Genomic DNA, 18828 nt, shown 5'->3' with positions numbered 1-18828 from the left:
AAAGAATACCTTGCTACATTGAAATAATAGTCAAGGCATTGCCTTTTTTCTTTTTTCCCCCCAAGTTTTCACACTTGTTTTTTCAGACCTGTTGTTCTCTTTAAGTCTAGTGAATAATACATTTCCTCATCAAAGTCTGTGTTCTGTCTCTTGGGTGTTTGAATTTTGTAAAATGTCACTAGTGGGTCTTTTTGGGGAAAATGCCTTTTTGTTTTATTTATTTATTTATTTATTTACTTATTTTTTAACACTAAAGTTTTATTTTTTTTCTTTGCCATTATGCTTTATTACAGGATATTGGATATAGTTCCCTGTGCTATACAGTAGGACCTTGTGGTTTATCCAGTCTCTATATAATAGTTTTTATCTGCTAATACCAAACTCCCAATCCCTCCCTTCCCCACCCCTCCCCCACCCCCCTTCCCCTTCGTAACCACAAGTTTGTTCTCTATGTCTGTGAGTCTGTTTCTGTTTTGTAAATAAGTTCATTTGTGCATATTTTAGATTCCACATATAAGTCACATCATGTGGTATTTGTCGCTTTTGTTTTTTTAATTTTTATTGGAGTACAGTTGCTTTACAATGTTTTGTTAGTTTCTGCTGTAGAGCAAAGTGAATCAGTTATATGTATATCCCCTCTTTTTTGGATTTCCTTCCCGTTTAGGTCACCACAGAGCATTGAGTAGAGTTCCCTGTGCTATAAAGTAGGTTCTCATTAGTTATCTATTTTATACATAGTATCAGTATATGTCAATCCCAGTCTCTGAATTCATCCTCCCCCTGCTTCTGATTTATTTCACTTAGTATGATAATCTCTAGGTCCATCTTCATTGCTGCAAATGGCATTATTTCATTTTTTTCTGGCTGAGTAGCATTCCATTGTTTATATATACCGCATCTTCTTTATTCATTTATCTGTTTTTTTTTAATTTTTATTTTTTTTTATTTTTTTATTTTTTTTATTTTTTGCTTTATAACAAATTTAATCACTTATACATATACATATGTTCCCATATCCCCTCCCTTTTGCGTCTCCCTCCCACCCTCCCTATCCCACCCCTCCAGGCGGTCACAAAGCACCAAGCTGATCTCCCTGTGCTATGCGGCTGCTTCCCACTAGCTATCTACCTTACGTTTGGTAGTGTATATATGTCCATGCCGCTCTTTCACTTTGTCATAGCTTACCCTTCCCCCTCCCCATATCCTCAAGTCCATTCTCTAGTAGGTCTGTGTCTTTATTCCTGTCTTACCCCTATGTTCTTCATGACATTTTTTTTTCTTAAATTCCATATATATGTGTCAGCATACAGTATTTAGTCTTTCTCTTTCTGACTTACTTCACTCTGTATGACAGACTCTAGGTCCATCCACCTCATTACAAATAGCTCAATTTCATTTCTTTTTATGGCTGAGTAATATTCCATGTGCCACATCTTCTTTACCCATTCATCCGATGATGGACACTTAGGTTGTTTCCATCTCCGGGCTATTGTAAATAGGGCTGCTATGAACATTTTGGTACATGTCTCTTTTTGAATTATGGTTTTCTCAGGGTATATGCCCAGTAGTGGGATTGCTGGGTCATATGGTAGTTCTATTTGTAGTTTTTTAAGGAACCTCCATACCGTTCTCCATAGTGGCTGTACCAATTCACATTCCCACCAGCAGTGCAAGAGTGTTCCCTTTTTTCCACACCCTCTCCAGCATTTATTGTTTCTAGATTTTTTGATGATGGCCATTCTGACTGGTGTGAGATGATATCTCATTGTAGTTTTTTTTTTTTTTTTTTTTTTTCTTTTTGCGGTATGCGGGCCTCTCACTGTTGTGGCCTCTCCCGTTGCGGAGCACAGGCTCCGGACGCGCAGGCCCAGAGGCCATGGCTCACGGGCCCAGCCGCTCCGCGGCATATGGGATCCTCCCAGACCGGGGCACGAACCCGTATCCCCTGCATCGGCAGGCGGACTCTCAACCACTGCGCCACCAGGGAGGCCCTCTCATTGTAGTTTTGATTTGCATTTCTCTAATGAGTAAAGATGTTGAGCATCCTTTCATGTGTTTGTTGGCAGTCTGTATATCTTCTGTGGAGAAATGTCTATTTAGGTCTTCTGCCCATTTTTGGATTGGGTTGTTTGTTTTTTTGTTATTGAGCTGCATGAGCTGCTTATAAATTTTGGAGATTAATCCTTTGTCAGTTGCTTCATTGGCAAATATTTTCTCCCATTCTGAGGGTTGTCTTTTGGTCTTGTTTATGGTTTCCTTTGCTGTGCAAAAGCTTTTAAGTTTCATTAGGTCCCATGTGTTTATTTTTGTCTTTATTTCCATTTCTCTAGGAGGTGGGTCAAAAAGGATCTTGCTGTGATTTATGTCATAGAGTGTTCTGCCTATGTTTTCCTCTAAGAGTTAGATAGTGTCTGGCCTTACATTTAGGTCTTTAATCCATTTTGAGCTTATTTTTGTGTATGGTGTTAGGGAGTGATCTAATCTCATACTTTTACATGTCCCTATCCAGTTTTCCCAGCACCACTTATTGAAGAGACTGTCCTTTCTCCACTGTACATTCCTGCCTCCTTTATCAAAGATAAGGTGACCATATGTCCGTGGGTTTATCTCTGGGCTTTCTATCCTGTTCCATTGATCTATCTTTCTGTTTTTGTGCCAGTACCATACTGTCTTGATTACTGTAGCTTTGTAGTATAGTCTAAAGTCAGGGAGCCTGATTCCTCCAGCTCCATTTTTCGTTCTCAAGATTGCTTTGGCTATTCGGGGTCTTTTGTGTTTCCATACAAATTGTGAAATTTTTTGCTCTAGTTCTGTGAAAAATGCCAGTGGTAGTTTGATAGGGATTGCATTGAATCTGTAGATTGCTTTGGGTAGTAGAGTCATTTTCACAATGTTGATTCTTCCAATCCAAGAACATGGTACATCTCTCCATCTATTTGTATCATCTTTAATTTCTTTCATCAGTGTCTTATAATTTTCTGCATACAGGTCTTTTGTCTCCTTAGGTAGGTTTATTCCTAGATATTTTATTCTTTTTGTTGCAATGGTAAATGGGAGTGTTTCCTTGATTTCACTTTCAGATTTTTCATCATTAGTATATAGGAATGCCAGAGATTTCTGTGCATTAATTTTGTATCCTGCAACTTTACCAAATTCATTGATTAGCTCTAGTAGTTTTCTGGTAGCATCTTTAGGATTCTCTATGTATAGTATCATGTCATCTGCAAACAGTGACAGCTTTACTTCTTCTTTTCCAATTTGGATTCCTTTTATTTCCTTTTCTTCTCTGATTGCTGTGGCTAAAACTTCCAAAACTATGTTGAATAAGAGTGGTGAGAGTGGGCAACCTTGTCTTGTTCCTGATCTTAGTGGAAATGGTTTCAGTTTTTCACCATTGAGGACGATGCTGGCTGTGGGTTTGTCATATATGGCCTTTATTATGTTGAGGAAAGTTCCCTCTATGCCTACTTTCTGCAGGGTTTTTATCATAAATGGGTGTTGAATTTTGTCGAAAGCTTTCTCTGCATCTATTGAGATGATCATATGGTTTTTCTCCTTCAATTTGTTAATATGGTGTATCACGTTGATTGATTTGCATATATTGAAGAATCCTTGCATTCCTGGAATAAACCCCACTTGATCATGGTGTATGATCCTTTTAATGTGCTGTTGGATTCTGTTTGCTAGTATTTTGTTGAGGATTTTTGCATCTATGTTCATCAGTGATATTGGCCTGTAGTTTTCTTTCTTTGTGACATCCTTGTCTGGTTTTGGTATCAAGGTGATGGTGGCCTCGTAGAATGAGTTTGGGAGTGTTCCTCCCTCTGCTATATTTTGGAAGAGTTTGAGAAGGATAGGTGTTAGCTCTTCTCTAAATGCTTGATAGAATTCGCCTGTGAAGCCATCTGGTCCTGGGCTTTTGTTTGTTGGAAGATTTTTTATCACAGTTTCAATTTCAGTGCTTGTGATTGGTCTGTTCATATTTTCTGTTTCTTCCTGATTCAGTCTTGGCAGGTTGTGCATTTCTAAGAATTTGTCCATTTCTTCCAGGTTGTCCATTTTATTGGCATAGAGTTGCTTGTAGTAATCTCTCATGATCTTTTGTATTTCTGCAGTGTCAGTTGTTACTTCTCCTTTTTCATTTCTAATTCTATTGATTTGAGTCTTCTCCCTTTTTTTCTTGATGAGTCTGGCTAATGGTTTATCCATTTTGTTTATCTTCTCAAAGAACCAGCTTTTATTTTTATTGATCTTTGCTATCGTTTCCTTCTTTTCTTTTTCATTTATTTCTGATCTGATCTTTATGATTTCTTTCCTTCTGCTAACTTTGGGATGTTTTTGTTCTTCTTTCTCTAATTGCTTTAGGTGCAAGGTTAGGTTGTTTATTCGAGATGTTTCCTGTTTCTTAAGGTGGGATTGTATTGCTATAAATTTCCCTCTTAGAACTGCTTTTGCTGCATCCCATAGGTTTTGGGTTGTCGTGTCTCCATTGTCATTTGTTTCTAGGTATTTTTAAATTTCCTCTTTGATTTCTTCAGTGATCACTTTGTTATTAAGTAGTGTATTGTTTAGCCTCCATGTGTTTGTATTTTTTACAGCTCTTTTCCTGTAATTGATATCTAGTCTCATAGCATTGTGGTCGGAAAAGATACTTGATACAATTTCAATTTTCTTAAATTTACCAAGGCTTGATTTGTGGCCCAAGATATGCTCTATCCTGGAGAATGTTCCATGAGCACTTGAGAAAAATGTGTATTCTGTTGTTTTTGGATGGAATGTCCTATAAATATCAATTAAGTCCATCTTGTTTAATGTATCATTTAAAGCTTGTGTTTCCTTATTTATTTTCATTTTGGATGATTTGTCCATTGGTGAAAGTGGGGTGTTAAAGTCCCCTACTATGATTGTGTTACTGTCGATTTCTCCTTTTATGGCTGTTAGTATTTGCCTTATGTATTGAGGTGCTCCTATGTTTGGTGCATAAATATTTACAATTGTTATATCTTCTTCTTGGATCGATCCCTTGATCATTATGTAGTGTCCTTCTTTGTCTCTTCTAGTAGTCTTTATTTTAAAGTCTATTTTGTCTGATATGAGAATTGCTACTCCAGCTTTCTTTTGATTTCCATTTGCATGGAATATCTTTTTCCATCCCCTTACTTTCAGTCTGTATGTGTCTCTAGGTCTGAAGTGGGTCTCTTGTAGACAGCATATATATGGGTCTTGTTTTTGTATCCATTCAGCCAATCTTTGTCTTTTGGTGGGAGCATTTAGTCCATTTACATTTAAGGTAATTATCGATATGTATGTTCCTATTCCCATTTTCTTAATTGTTTTGGGTTCGTTATTGTAGGTCTTTTCCTTCTGTTGTGTTTCTTGCCTAGAGAAGTTCCTTTAGCATTTGTTGTAAAGCTGGTTTGGTGGTGCTGAACTCTCTCAGCTTTTGCTTGTCTGTAAACGTTTTAATTTCTCCATCAAATCTGAATGAGATCCTTGCTGGGTAGAGTAATCTTGGTTGCAGGTTTTTCTCCTTCATCACTTTAATTATGTCCTGCCACTCCCTTCTGGCTTGTAGAGTTTCTGCTGAGAGATCAGCTGTTATCCTGATGGGGATTCCCTTGTGTGTTATTTGTTTTTGCCTTGCTGCTTTTAATATGATTTCTTTGTGTTTAATTTTTGACAGTTTGATTAATATGTGTCTTGGCGTATTTCTCCTTGGATTTATTCTGTATGGGACTCTCTGTGCCTCTTGGACTTGATTAACTATTTCCTTTCCCATATTAGGGAAGTTTTCAACTATAATCTCTTCAAATATTTTCTCAGTCCCTTTCTTTTTCTCTTCTTCTTCTGGAACCCCTATAATTTGAATGTTGGTGCGTTTAATGTTGTCCCAGAGGTCTCTGAGACTGTCCTCTGTTCTTTTCATTCTTTTTTCTTTATTTTGCTCTGCAGCAGTTATTTCCACTATTTTATCTTCCACCTCACTTATCCGTTCTTCTGCCTCAGTTATTCTGCTATTGATCCCATCTAGAGTATTTTTTATTTCATTTATTGTGTTTTTAATTGATGCTTGATTCATCTTTAGTTCTTCTAGGTCCTTGTTAACTGTTTCTTGCATTTTGTCTATTCTATTTCCAGGATTTTGGATCTGGGAAATAGAATCTTGGATCATCTTTACCATCATTATTCTGAATTCTTTTTCAGGTAGACTGCCTATTACCTCTTCATTTGTTAGGTCTGGTGGGTTTTTATCTTGCTCCTTCTCCTGCTGTGTGTTTTTCTGTCTTCTCATTTTGCTTATCTTACTGTGTTTGGGGTCTCCTTTTTGCAGGCTGCATGTTCGTAGTTCCCGTTGTTTTTGGTGTCTGTCCCCAGTGGCTAAGGTTGGTTTAGTGGGTTGTGTAGGCTTCCTGGTGGAGGGGACTAGTGCCTGTGTTCTGGTGGATGAGGCTGGATCTTGTCTTTCTGGTGGGCAGGTCCACGTCTGGTGGTGTGTTTTGGGGTGTCTGCGGACTTTTTATGATTTTAGGCCACCTCTCTGCTAATGGGTGGCGTTGTGTTCCTGTCCTGCTAGTTGTTTGGCATAGGGTGTCCAGCACTGTAGCTTGCTGGTCGTTGAGTGAAGCTGGGTGCTGGTGTTGAGATGGAGATCTCTGGAAGATTTTCGCCGTTTGATATTATGTGGAGCTGGGAGGTCTCTTGTGGACCAGTGTCCTGAAGTTGGCTCTCCCACCTCAGAGGCCCAGCACTGACTCCTGGCTCCTCAATTTGGGATGATTTGTTGTCTATTCATGTATTCCACAGATGCAGGGTACATCAAGTTGATTGTGGAGCTTTAATCCGCTGCTTCTGAGGCTGCTGGGAAAGGTTTCCCTTTCTCTTCTTTGTTCTCACAGCTCCTGGGTCTCAGCTTTGGATTTGGCCCCGCCTCTGCGTGTAGGTCGCCGGAGGGCGTCTGTTCTTCGCTCAGACAGGACAGGGTTAAAGGATCAGCCTCTTCGGGGACTCTGGCTCACTCAGGCCGGGCGGGAGGGAGGGGCACGGAGTGCGGGGCGAGCCTGCAGCGGCAGAGGTCGGCGTGACGTTGCACCAGCCCGAGGCGCACCGTGCGTTCTCCCAGGGAAGCCGCCCCTGGATCCCGGGACCCCGGCAGTGGCGGGCTGCACGGGCTCCCGGAAGGGCGGTGTGGACAGTGACCTGCGCTCGCACACAGGCTTCTTGGCGGCGGCAGCAGCAGCCCCAGCGTCCCACGCCCGTCACTGGGCTCCGCGCTTTCAGTCGTGACTCGCGCCCGTCTGTGGAGCCCCTTTAAGCAGCGCTCTTAATCCCCTCTCCTCGCGCACCAGGAAACCAAGAGGGAAGAAAAAGTCTCTTGCCTCTTCGGCAGCTCCAAAGTTTTCCCGGACTCCCTGCCGGCTAGCTGTGGCACATTAGCCCCCTTCAGGCTGAGTTCTCGCCGCCAGCCCCAGTCCTCTCCCTGCGCTCTGCCCGAAGCCCGAGCCTCAGCTTCCAGCGCCGCCTGCCCCGGCGGGCGAGCAGACAAGCCTCTCGGGCTGGTGAGTGCCGCTCGGCACCGATCCTCTGTGCGGGAATCTCTCCGCTTTGCCCTACCCAGGTATGTGGGGAGTTTCTTGCCTTTTGGGAGGTCTGGGGTCTTCTGCCAGCGTTCAGTAGGTGTTCTGTAGGAGTTGTTCCACGTGTAGCTGTATTTCTGGTGTATCCGTGGGGAGGAAGGTGATCTCCGCGTCTTACTCTTCCGCCATCTTACCCGGAAGTCCTCCCATTTATCTGTTGATGGACATTTAGGTTGCTTCCATGTCTTCGCTATTGCAAATAGTGCTGCTATGAACATGGGGGGTGGGGTGCAGGTATCTTTTCAAATTATTGTCTGGATATGTGTGCAGGAGTGGGATTTTTGGATCATATGGCAACTCTATTTTTAGTTTTCTGAGGAACCTCCATACTGTTTTCAATAGTGGCTGCACCAATTTACATTACCACCAACAGTGTAGGAGGGTTCCCTTTTCTCCACACCCTCTCCAGCATTTGTTATTTGTAGACTTTTTTTTTTTTTTTTTTTTTTTTTTTTGCGGTACGCGGGCCTCTCACTGTTGTGGCCTCTCCCGTCGCGGAGCACAGGCTCCAGACGCGCAGGCTCAGCGGCCATGGCTCACGGGCCCAGCCGCTCTGCGGCATGTGGGATCTTCCCGGACCGGGGCACGAACCTGTGTCCCCTGCATCGGCAGGCAGACTCTCAACCACTGCGCCACCAGGGAAGCCCTATTTGTAGACTTTTTAATGATGACCATTCTGACTGGTGTGAGGTGGTACCTCGTAGTTTTGATTTGGAAAATGCCTTTTTAATAGTGTTTAGCTTAGGTTCAGAATAGATCATTGTTATTGTTTTATTTTTGTTATCTGGTTCTGCTGAAAACTGTATATTTATTTTGATTTGAGTAAATTAAGCATCAAAGGCACCTTTTTTGGGTTTTTTTGCTTGTTAAAAATGTCATTTGGGAAATTTGCAGAATAGAGTACTCAAGAAATATTGAAGTGCAAACAGTGATCAGACTAGATAGATGGATGTTACCTAAACTAGTTTTCAATCCAACCCATTGATCTTTTCCTTCTGTTTCTGAGAGATGGTATGTTTGTTTTGTGTTTTAATATCTTTTGCTGATTATGAATGTAAGGCATGTTCAACACAAAGTTTAAAAATTACAAGAATAATCATTTGTAATTCTGCTACTCAGCTAATCTATTAAAATTACAAAATTAATGCATGTTTTTTATCTTTTAAAAGATTGAGTAAAACAAATATAAAAATTTTTTCTCCTTCATTCCTCCGTACCCCTCTTTTCCTCCTCTCAGTGGTTACTACTGTTGACAGATTGGTGTATATACTTCCAGATATTTTCTTGGACCTACAGACATATATATAATATTCATATGTGCTTTAAAAATAGGTGTGTTTATCTTATAATACAATCTGAAACTTGATGTTTTAAAACTTTTTATTGAGATAAAATATATGTATAGGAAAGTGCACGTTAAGTGTACATACAGCTCAGTGAATTTTCACAAATTGAACATACTTACGTAACTAGTTCTCAGATCAAGAAACATTACCGGCCCTCTTGAATCCCCTCCTGGCAATTTGTCCATGATATTGTTGAAGCACAGAGTGGATAAGTCCTTGGTCAGTACTGGAAGACTTAAAATTTGGTTATATGTTCTGTCTTGAAAATGAATGAAGTTATTAATGATTTCAACTTTGGTGGCTGTTATGAGAACTTGGGTCATTTCGTGATTTGGACCATTCTTTTGCTGTAGTGTTTACTGGTCTAAATATTTATAGAGAACTTTACTGTGTATGACTTACTGTGTAAAATTGGGAAAGGAGAAGATACAAAGACAAGTGTAATATAAGCTTTGACTTACAGTCTAAATTAGGAAGACAAATCACGTATTAGACAACAGAACAGTTAGGTACTAAATTGTGTAGTAGTGATTCAGAAAAGGAATCATTGCTGACGACATTAAGGAAGGCTCCACAAGGGAGGTGGAATTTGAGCTGAGCCTTGAAGCATGGGTAGGATTTAAATGGAATGGTTATAACAGTACAAGTCATGGCAAGAAAGTAGAAATGGAAGATACACAGACAGTGAGCAAGCAGATCGGTCTGTCTGCTATGGGGGTAAACTGCTGAGGAAAGGTGGAGCGTAAGTTTGATAACATAGGATAGTACCAGATTGTGGAACATACAATAGCCATAGAGTGGAAGCTTGGCTGGATGGCATAGGCACCAGAGGGCCACAGTAGAGCTTAGTGGATAGGAGTATTAGACTTGGAGCCAGGAATACTCAACTTCTAAAATTGGCTTTTCCATTTATCACCTTTGTAACCTAGAGCAGATTGTTCAGCCTCTCTGGACCTCAGTTTCTTTGTCTGTAAAAATGGGGGAAATATCTATTTCATAGGTTTACCATGATGATAAAATCATAATTAGTTATTATGTATATTTTTTAAAACTGAAGTATAGTTGACTTGCAGTATTTTTCAGGTGTACAGAAAAGTGATTCATTTATATGTATATTTTTTCAGATTCTTTTCCATTATAACTTAATACAATATATTGAATATAGTTCTCTGTGATGTACAGTAAGTCCTTGTTATTTATTTTACGTGTGTGTGTGTGTGTATACATATATATATATATATATATATTTTTTTCCCCCTTGACACAGGGGCTTGCACCTAGTAAATGTGCAGTAAATTGAACTGTTTCTGTAGTTCTTAAGGAGAAGAGCAAACGGATGTGAAAGCAGTGCTACGTGGAATTAGGGAGGTAGAAAGAAGGTATAGTTTCCCCCACAGGCGTAGTAAGGGTCTCTGTTAGGGTAGTGGTAATAAGATAGAGTACATTTGGGGGCATGAAAAGAAATTGGACTTGAGTTCCTCTTTAGGAGGAAGTGCTTTGGGCTTCCCCTGTGATCTTGTGTTCAACAGTTGTAATTCCTCTCTGTTTTCTTGGACTGTGTAGATGAAGATAAATTTGATTTTTTAATTTTATTTTAGGTATTCAAAATACCCTCAGCTCCTCATTTATATTTTAGAAGAGGATATTAGAAGTTTTGTCTGAATTATCTAATTGTCAAGAACATTTGTGATAATGGTGAGCCTGGCATGTTTGTTTGTTTGTTTTTGATGTCTTGGCAAATTAATGGGCTTATGAGTGATATTGGAAGGATTTTTTTTTTGGCCACGCAGTGCGGCTTGTGGGATTTTAGTTCTCTGACCAGGGATTGAACCCAGGCCCTTGGCAATGAGAGAGCGTGGAGTCCTAACCACTGGACCGCCAGGGAATTCCCTAAATCTTAGTTTCTATTTAATCCTTAAAGAGAGAAAAATTGCCTTTTTCAAGAAGGCTAGAATTTGAAGGAAAGTACTGACGTAGCTGTTTACCTTAGTCATCAAGAGTAGCTTTTAGGGCTTCCCTGGTGGCGCAGTGGTTGAGAGTCCGCCTGCCGATGCAGGGGACGCGGGTCTGTGCCCCGGTCCGGGAAGATCCCACATGCCGCGGAGCGCCTAGGCCCGTGAGCCATGGCCGCTGAGCCTGCGCGTCGGGAGCCTGTGCTCCGCAATGGGAGAGGCCACAACGGTGAGAGGCTCACGTACCGCAAAAAAAAAAAAAAAAAAAAAAGAGTAGCTTTTAGGTCAGCTATTTAAAATAGTTTCTTGAAGTACTGTTTAGTTATTTTACTATGGAAAATGCCAGAGAATTGCTAAATGATATGGAGAGTTGTAACTGCTTTTGTGCTTTTGAGGATTTTTGTTTAGGTCAGATGTATTTGGAAAGGGAATGGACTCGTTAGCTAATTTGAGAGACTTTTTGTGGGCAGTATTTAAAATAAAATTTTCACGTTTGGTTCTTTTTATCTGGAACCTAGTCTGTGAGACAGCAATGAAGTTCCTCCATAAATCTATTTAAGCCCAAGCCTTTTAATTTGGGTTAGAAAAAAGAGCTGGCTTTTAAATGGGCATGTCACACAGTTCCTTTTCCATCTTCCCAGAACACTGAGGTTATATATATATATATGAAATGCTTTGGGCTCCACATAAGAAAAGGCTACTTAATTTTAAAGTGTTTTGTTGTTGTTTTTTAAAAATTGTAGTAGCACTTGGGAACTAAGCGGGATTGTAGTATGAGGTAGACACTTAACATTAGTTGCAAGAACTTTGTGGACAAAAATGACAGTGTAGGTAATAACTTGCCTTCCCCATCCCCACTTTGTTTTTCTTAAATGAACCCCTACTACTGCTTCACCACTATACCTAAGAAAATATTCGACAGTCTTTAGCATATTGCATCCCAGCAGTGTTAGGCCCTTAACATTGACGTTAGTGATTGAAGTGTTGATGCAACCTGCCAGTTACGCGGAGGCCTGGCAGTTCCTGAGAGTGTTTTCTAATATTAGGTGTATGGCTTGAACAAGACTTAGATGTTTGTTTCCTAATTGTACTGAAACCTGCTAAGGGAGTGGTTAGCTTGGGTTTAATTGGATGTAGATAGCTTGTATCTGAGCTGGGTTGGATCCAACTGTGTGTGTGTCTTTGGTGTTTTGTTTGTTGCAGATGATTTGATGTATTCCTTCTCCCAGCGCACCAACTTCCAGATAAATCTCTTCCCAGTATGCGCCCCCCTCCCCCCTTAATTTCTGCGTCACGGGAAGCAGGAGTTTCAGACAGGGTGGATTGATGCGTGCAGCTGATCTAATATGCAAACCTAAATCTGTGCACTGTTATGAGAGAGGGCAGTTGATTAGTCTGAGAAAAGAAGGGCGAGGCAGAGAGGCCTGGGGAGCATCTTTCTACTCTCAGGTGTCTCCGGATGGCTATTGCTGTGGAAGTCTGATGCACTCTGGGAGGTACTGCCTGGATGGGGGTCACTCCTAGCTAGTATCCAGGCAGGGCGTAGGCGGGGGAGCAGGAGAAGGGGCGCCGCATCACCTGGCCCATCCGGGATGCCGGGCTGCAGGCTTCGGGGTGGGGGCCTGGAGAGATGGGGGCAGCTCTAACAAAGAGGAGCCGTGCCAGGGCCGGGGCCGCGGGTAGCTGGCCTATCCCGGGCGGCTGACCTCCCAGTGGGCCTCCCCAGTTGGCTGTTCGGCGAGTCGCTCCGCTGGCTCCCTGGCTCGCCATTGGCTGTGCGGACTGAAGGGGGCTCGAGAAGGGCCGGGATGGAGTTGAGGGGGCGGGGCTGGCTTCCGGCGGCGAAGGGGGAGCGAGCGAGCGGTAGCCGGCTGGGGGAGGGGGTGTCGGCGCGCCGTGGAGTGCTGCGCTCAGAGAGCCTGGCACCCGGAGCAGCCGCCTCCCCCTCCCCCTGCCAAGACAGCTAGAAACCCCTTCTCTTCCATCCTCCCGGGGCTCGGGCGAGGAGGGCTGAGCTGCCCCAGGCAGGCGGGGCGGAGCCCGGAGCCCCAGCGAGCGCTGCGGAGCGAACCTCACCTCCCTCCCTTCCAGGGCTCAAGGTGTGTGTGCTTTTTCTAACCAACCCCGACTTCAGCTGACTTAACCTTGTGAGAAAAGGGGAAATGGAATGGAAAGTAAGAGCTCCCCATCTAATCAGTTTATTTTGATTTTCTAATTCTACCCTTCATTCTTCTTTCCCTCCCTTCGTCTCACCCGTGCAGCAGGGTAAGGAGATTCAGGACCCTCATCTCTTTTTACTGATGTGTCGATGTCGGTCGCGTAGTAAAATGAACAGAGGATAAAAAGAGGAGCCCTTTCTTGTGTGGCATCTGATGCAGTAAACCAAAAAAAAAAAAAAAAGCAGGTTAGGATAGGAGTGGGGTTTTGGAACTGTTCTGCATCCGTGTCCATTAAGACTGTCTTCACCATTTTCCTACTTGGGACTGCCTTAATCAGCAAAAACAATCTGAAAAGGAAGGAGGTGCTAGTGGAAAGAGGGATCAGCCCCCGTCAGATGGTGGTTAAAGGAAATCCTGATAGTTGTTAGCGATTAACTCTGCTAAAGTCTCTCCCCGAGTACAGTGTTACCGGCTTTGTGTAGCCCTCAGCTCTGTTGGAGAAACCTAGCTAGAGCAAGCAAACTTACCTTGCTGTTACTGAAACTTAAAAGTCTTATCTTTTTCTCCATCTGTATATTTCTCATTCATAGGCTCTCAGAGGGATTAGTTTCTGTCATCAAAAACCAAGCTTTAAACAAATCCAGATGAATTTTGTTTAATTCATTTATTTTTTAAAGCGCCACCCCCATGAATTCGTGTGGCTGTATCATTACAATTTATATGTATGTCTTGAGTTCCTTTGCTTCTACAATGTATGGATCCCTTCTTTCTGAAGGACAGAGCTCATCTTCAGCCAAAATCAGGAACCTCTTTATAGGTTTTTAATTGAGAGGAAAGTTATCAATTGAAGATAGAAAACCCAAAATTTGTGATAGAAACAAAGGAGGGTGTGTGTGTGTGTGTGTTTGTGTGTGTGTGTGTTGAGTGGCCGTGTTCATGGTAAACTTGTTTGGACCAGATTTATCTTAATGTTGATTAGCAAAGAGCTAGAATGCCAAAAGTGAGGAATATCAATTTTTTTGGCAGCACTTTGGTAAGTATTAATTGAAATGATTGAGAGTTCAGTCTTGTAATCCAGATTCAGTTTCCAGAAATTGTTCTAACTGGAGTTCACTTTTGAAGATAGAATTGGTATGCTGGAGCTGTTTTACCATTTAAGTTAGATTAATATTTTTTCTTTGCATTGATTTATTTTATCTCTAATCAGTAAGGAGCAGTTTGGGGTAAAGGCAAATATTATAAAGACTAGGGGTGATGGGGGTAGGAAACCATCTCAGTTGTGGAAACTTACTAGGGATCAGGAACTTAATATACTTTTTTTTTTTTTAATCGCAAGTAGCCTTAACATAGAGTTGTGCAAAAAAAAGTAGATTCACAGTAAACCTTTGTTAGATTTTGGGTTTTTAGTTTATTACCCATTTATCCCTTAAGACTCCATGAATCATGTTTAAATTGAAAAGCAAAGAGAATCCCCCAGATGTTGTCTTACCCAACTTGTTATTGAGAATGAACTGTTAAAAATCACTTTGAAGCTTTGACGGCTAGCTAGTGTATAAAACGAAGTGTACTTTGATGTCTGAACTATATAGTAAGCTGAGGGAATGAAAAAATCCACTTGGAGGCCATGTTAAAGCATATACCACTTCAACTTGCTTCTACCAAAAAACAAGTTGTCCTCCTATTTGATATCTAGGTGTTTTTTTCTTTGTCTACTCATGAGTGAGCAGTTAATACAGCTTTATAAAGTTACATTACACTTTGCTCACTTAATGTTTTTATATTTCTATTTTCTTGACAGATTTGTGTAATCTCTATTTTGCGCGGTGCGGTGATTTCCCCAAAGAATTTTTCCCAGGAGACAAAAGGCTATGTATAGGACTAATCATAGGTGTGTATCTATACTGATCTCCAATTATCATTTAAGGGGGATGGAAATTCAGATTTGGTCCTCTGCAAGGAAACAATTATATGAAGCCATGACTTTCCATAATCTCTTAGGTTGAGGGGACATGGTACAGATGAGGTTCAGTCCACTGATTTTCCTTTAGCAGTCTCTTTTTATCCATCCTGCTTATTTCTGTGAGTCACAGCTTAGAATGTGTTAAGAAAAAGGGCCCTATGTTCTCTCTAAAGGGAGACTCAAGCCCAATCCCCCATTCGCATCAGAAGTATAAAATGGTCCCCTTGAGAAGGTGAAGGAAAAGACTGGACCCTTGGTGATGTTTGATTCTCATGATAATCAGCTTGAGTGTTGTCAGGTTTGGAATTGGGAAAAGCTTGCTCAAGGTGAGAAAGTATTAGAGGCAAAAAGACCTGGGAGACAATGAATGCATTCATATGGAGATGGGGCTGGTGGGAGTTTTTAGCTATTCAGCTCTGTCAGGCAGGTGTCTGAGACAATATTTTGTGTGTTTAAGCACAACCCCCTCCCCCAAAGGTTGACTCTTGGAAGCTGAATCTTTTGAGGAAGTTGTTTGCTGTCTGAATCCAGAGGGTAGAGGACTTGGTGGAGTCTGTTATCTGTTTATGGCTTAGATAAGGACATGGAATTGATTGCTGGTGAGTTACTGAACTCTTCCTAATGAATGGTTGCTAGGCAAAGTGCATCTCAATCAGTTTAATCCTCAATAGTTTACAGGTCTGCTCTTGGTGAGGGCCAGAGCTGTCTTTCTAATGATACTGCCCTTTAAGAATCTTGTTGGATGTGCATATATGTTGCTCAGTGATTCAAAACAACAACAACAACAAAAAAAAACAAGACTAGAATAACTTGTGTGTTTCATTTCATCCATCTAAAATAACTTAGCTGTTGGTAACCTGGGTCAGCATTATCATTAACTTCTCTCCTGGATCAAGTGGTGGGATGAAGTTGCTCTCCAATGTTAAGATACCACTATTCGATTATCTTTGAGTTTGTAACTAGTAAGGCAGTGAACTAATACATTCGTTTTGGAAACAGGCCAGTGATAACACTGCACTTGGGCCTGGATGGATGGAAAAATAGGACAGAGTAAACAATTGAGGGCATAAATAATGAATCTTCCAACTGAGCCCTGGGAGAATGAAGGAGATTATCCTCAGAGCTGTGCAATCTGGCAGTGAAAGGGGAAGAGTCCACCGAATTAATTACCCTGACTTGTTTGATACTGCACTTATTATGGGATTGTTAGAGCCATTCAAAATAGAGTTGCCTTTTAGATATAAACTTTCAATCCATCTTTTTTTTTTTAAAGCCAAACACCCAAATAACTCATCTGTTTTTTAGAATCCAAGCCTTTGCTCCCTCCCCCAACTTTGTTTTCTGTATTAGCATTTTATGAATACTGGACAGTCCTTTTGTTTGGTCACATCTTAGAATTTTGCCTAATTAGAGATTTCATCATCTGTAAATATATAGAGTAATAGAAGAGAGGACCTGAGCCTGGCTTAAAGGAATTATTTGGTACCTTGAGTACATATTATATTGTACCTTGAAATTAAATGTTGGGTTGTAGGGTATAATATATAACAACTCACAAAAGGTTAAGACAAGAATTCCTTCAGCCCAAGAATCATTTCCAGTATTAACATAAATATTTTTACTTTTGGATTAGTTTTCATCCAGTGAATTAAATAAGCACTCTCTTAGTGGTCTCAGCATTTCTCTGAGGTAGGGAAAACTAATGCCTCAAGAATGTCTAAATAACTTAGAAAGTGATTTGGTAGTGAAGCCAGACCCAGAGCCAAGGTCTCTGAATTCTTCCCTTCTCTGAATTTCTAATACATTTAATTCTTTTCTCCAAGAACTCCTTTCAGGGTCCCTATTTGAAATGATTGAAATTTTCCTATCTCTACCCTGAGAAGGGTGTTTTTATTTCTCTAGTTGTGAAGAGAATCCAAAGACCAAGATGCCATTATCAGTCAAGAGAAGGAGGAAGGTTCAAGATGAGGTGTTGGAGGAATAAAAGAGATGTAAAGGAAAGGCCAAATTGAAGTTTTATTAAATTTGGTGCCCATGGATCCAGGGCGGGGGTGGGGGTGTGGCTGATTAGATCAAATTTAGTCATAGACTGAGTTTGTTGCATTTAAGCCTAGCTGAAAAGGGCAGGAGGCATCTTTACCAACGTACAGGCAGAACTCTAGTTAAGGGTTCCTTCCTGATCAGAGAATACAGTCAGTTCTTGATTATTCATGCAGAAGGGCAAACAGTCAAAGTATAGACAAGTAAAATCCAAAGATATTCCTAGGCCACATTTTTAAGCAATAGCTTTAACTTCCTCTGCTTTTTAACTGCGATTTTCCAACTGAACAAACTGATTAAAATTTTGTTTCTTTGTCTGGTCATTCAAGAGACAAGTAGGTGAGATTGCCACCAGCTTGGTTTACACTCAGTTTCTTTTTTTTTTTTTTTTTTTTTTGCGGTACATGGGCCTCTCCCGTTGTGGAGCACAGGCTCCGCGGCCGTGACTCACGGGCCCAGCCGCTCCGCGGCATGTGGGATCTTCCCGGACCGGGGCACGAACCCGCATCCCCTGCATCGGCAGGCGGACTCTGAACCACTGCGCCACCAGGGAAGCCCTACACTCAGTTTCTTAATCATCAAAGGTAGTGTATAGCTCAAAACAGAACCTAGAAAAGTTCAGCTCAGTTTTGTATCCTTGAGACAGTTTGTTTTATTTACTATTTTAAGACTTGACCCTTCTTATAGGACCTAATTATACTGAGGTTCTATGGAAAACTGAGATTTTCCAGGTAAATCATAAATCTTGACACTGGCATGTTTTCTTTGTTGGTGTCTTCTTGCCCCACAGATATGTAAATCATTCCTCATATGTGGGCAAGCTGTAGATAGCCAAGCCAAAGAAGAACTAATACCAAAGTAAACCCCTTTTCTAACACTGGGCTCTGTGTACTCTAATGATGGGAGCTGTTGGCCGAAATGAAATCCATTTACACATTAGATTGTGATCAAAGAAGTACTATAAATTACAAATTCAAAACTGAGTATTTCTTTAAGTGCTGTTTGGTGGGAAAATGTTATCTCTCTTTAGTGGAAGATCTACTGAATATTACAGCAGATTTTAAAGGCACTGTTTCATAACCACTCGCTAATTCTTGGCACTCAGCAAAGTGGTTTTGAGGATCAGTTGCTGATCTGAGTGAAAATCAGATTTTATGCTACTTGCAAAATTGAAGTGATTTACACAGCATCCCTGTTGCTTCAGAGGAGAATCATAAGCATTATTACTCCAACTTAATTTTTTTCTTTCCTTCCAAAAAAGCTAAAGTACTTCTGCCATTGGCATTTCATTTATCACTTACTATGTAAAGGATAGCACTTAATCTATTTTAAAAGGAAAAGGGTATCAAGACTATGAGACGGTAAAGGCAGCTCATCCCAGGTCACAGTATATCAATGGAAAAGTCACATTTCATGGGTTCCTGAATGGGCCTTCTGAATCACCCAGCTATTCAGCTGGAAGTGGTTTTACTATTATGAAGACATTAATTTTGTAGCTGTGAAGGTACTGGTTTGGCTTTTGCTTATCTTATTCTCCCAGAACCTCTTTCATTCAACAGAAAGTGGGACCAGTGGATTAATGAAGAATCCATATCTTGGTTCTGACCTGTCGTGCCAGGTGCTATTGTGAATTCACTAAAGTGGTTTACTGAGGGGCTTTCCTGGTGGGCAGTGGTTGAGAGTCCGCCTGCTGATGCAGGGGACACGGGTTCGTGCCCCGGTCCGGGAAGATCCCAC

General features: G+C 41.2%; 1 protein-coding gene across 3 annotated transcripts in view; it reads left to right on the top strand.

Moving 5' to 3' along the window:
• Nucleotides 1-18828, top strand: part of FAM222B (family with sequence similarity 222 member B) — a 73256-nt gene that overhangs the window by 21049 nt on the left and 33379 nt on the right. Inside the window, exon 1 of one of the 3 annotated variants that reach the window (XM_081220328.1) lies at nucleotides 12829-13031. The exons of the other annotated variants lie outside the window; for them this stretch is intronic. The gene's annotated coding sequence lies outside the window, so the exon portion shown is untranslated. Of the gene's footprint in view, nucleotides 1-12828; nucleotides 13032-18828 lie in introns of those variants that run through there. 3 annotated transcript variants of the gene reach the window in all.

This window comes from Mesoplodon bidens (genome assembly GCF_964165515.1).
Source record: "Mesoplodon bidens genome assembly, chromosome: 19".
Taxonomy (NCBI): Eukaryota; Metazoa; Chordata; class Mammalia; order Artiodactyla; family Ziphiidae; genus Mesoplodon; species Mesoplodon bidens.
The sequence above is the reverse complement of the archived record's forward strand: the minus strand, read 5'-3'. Positions and strand labels throughout refer to the sequence as shown.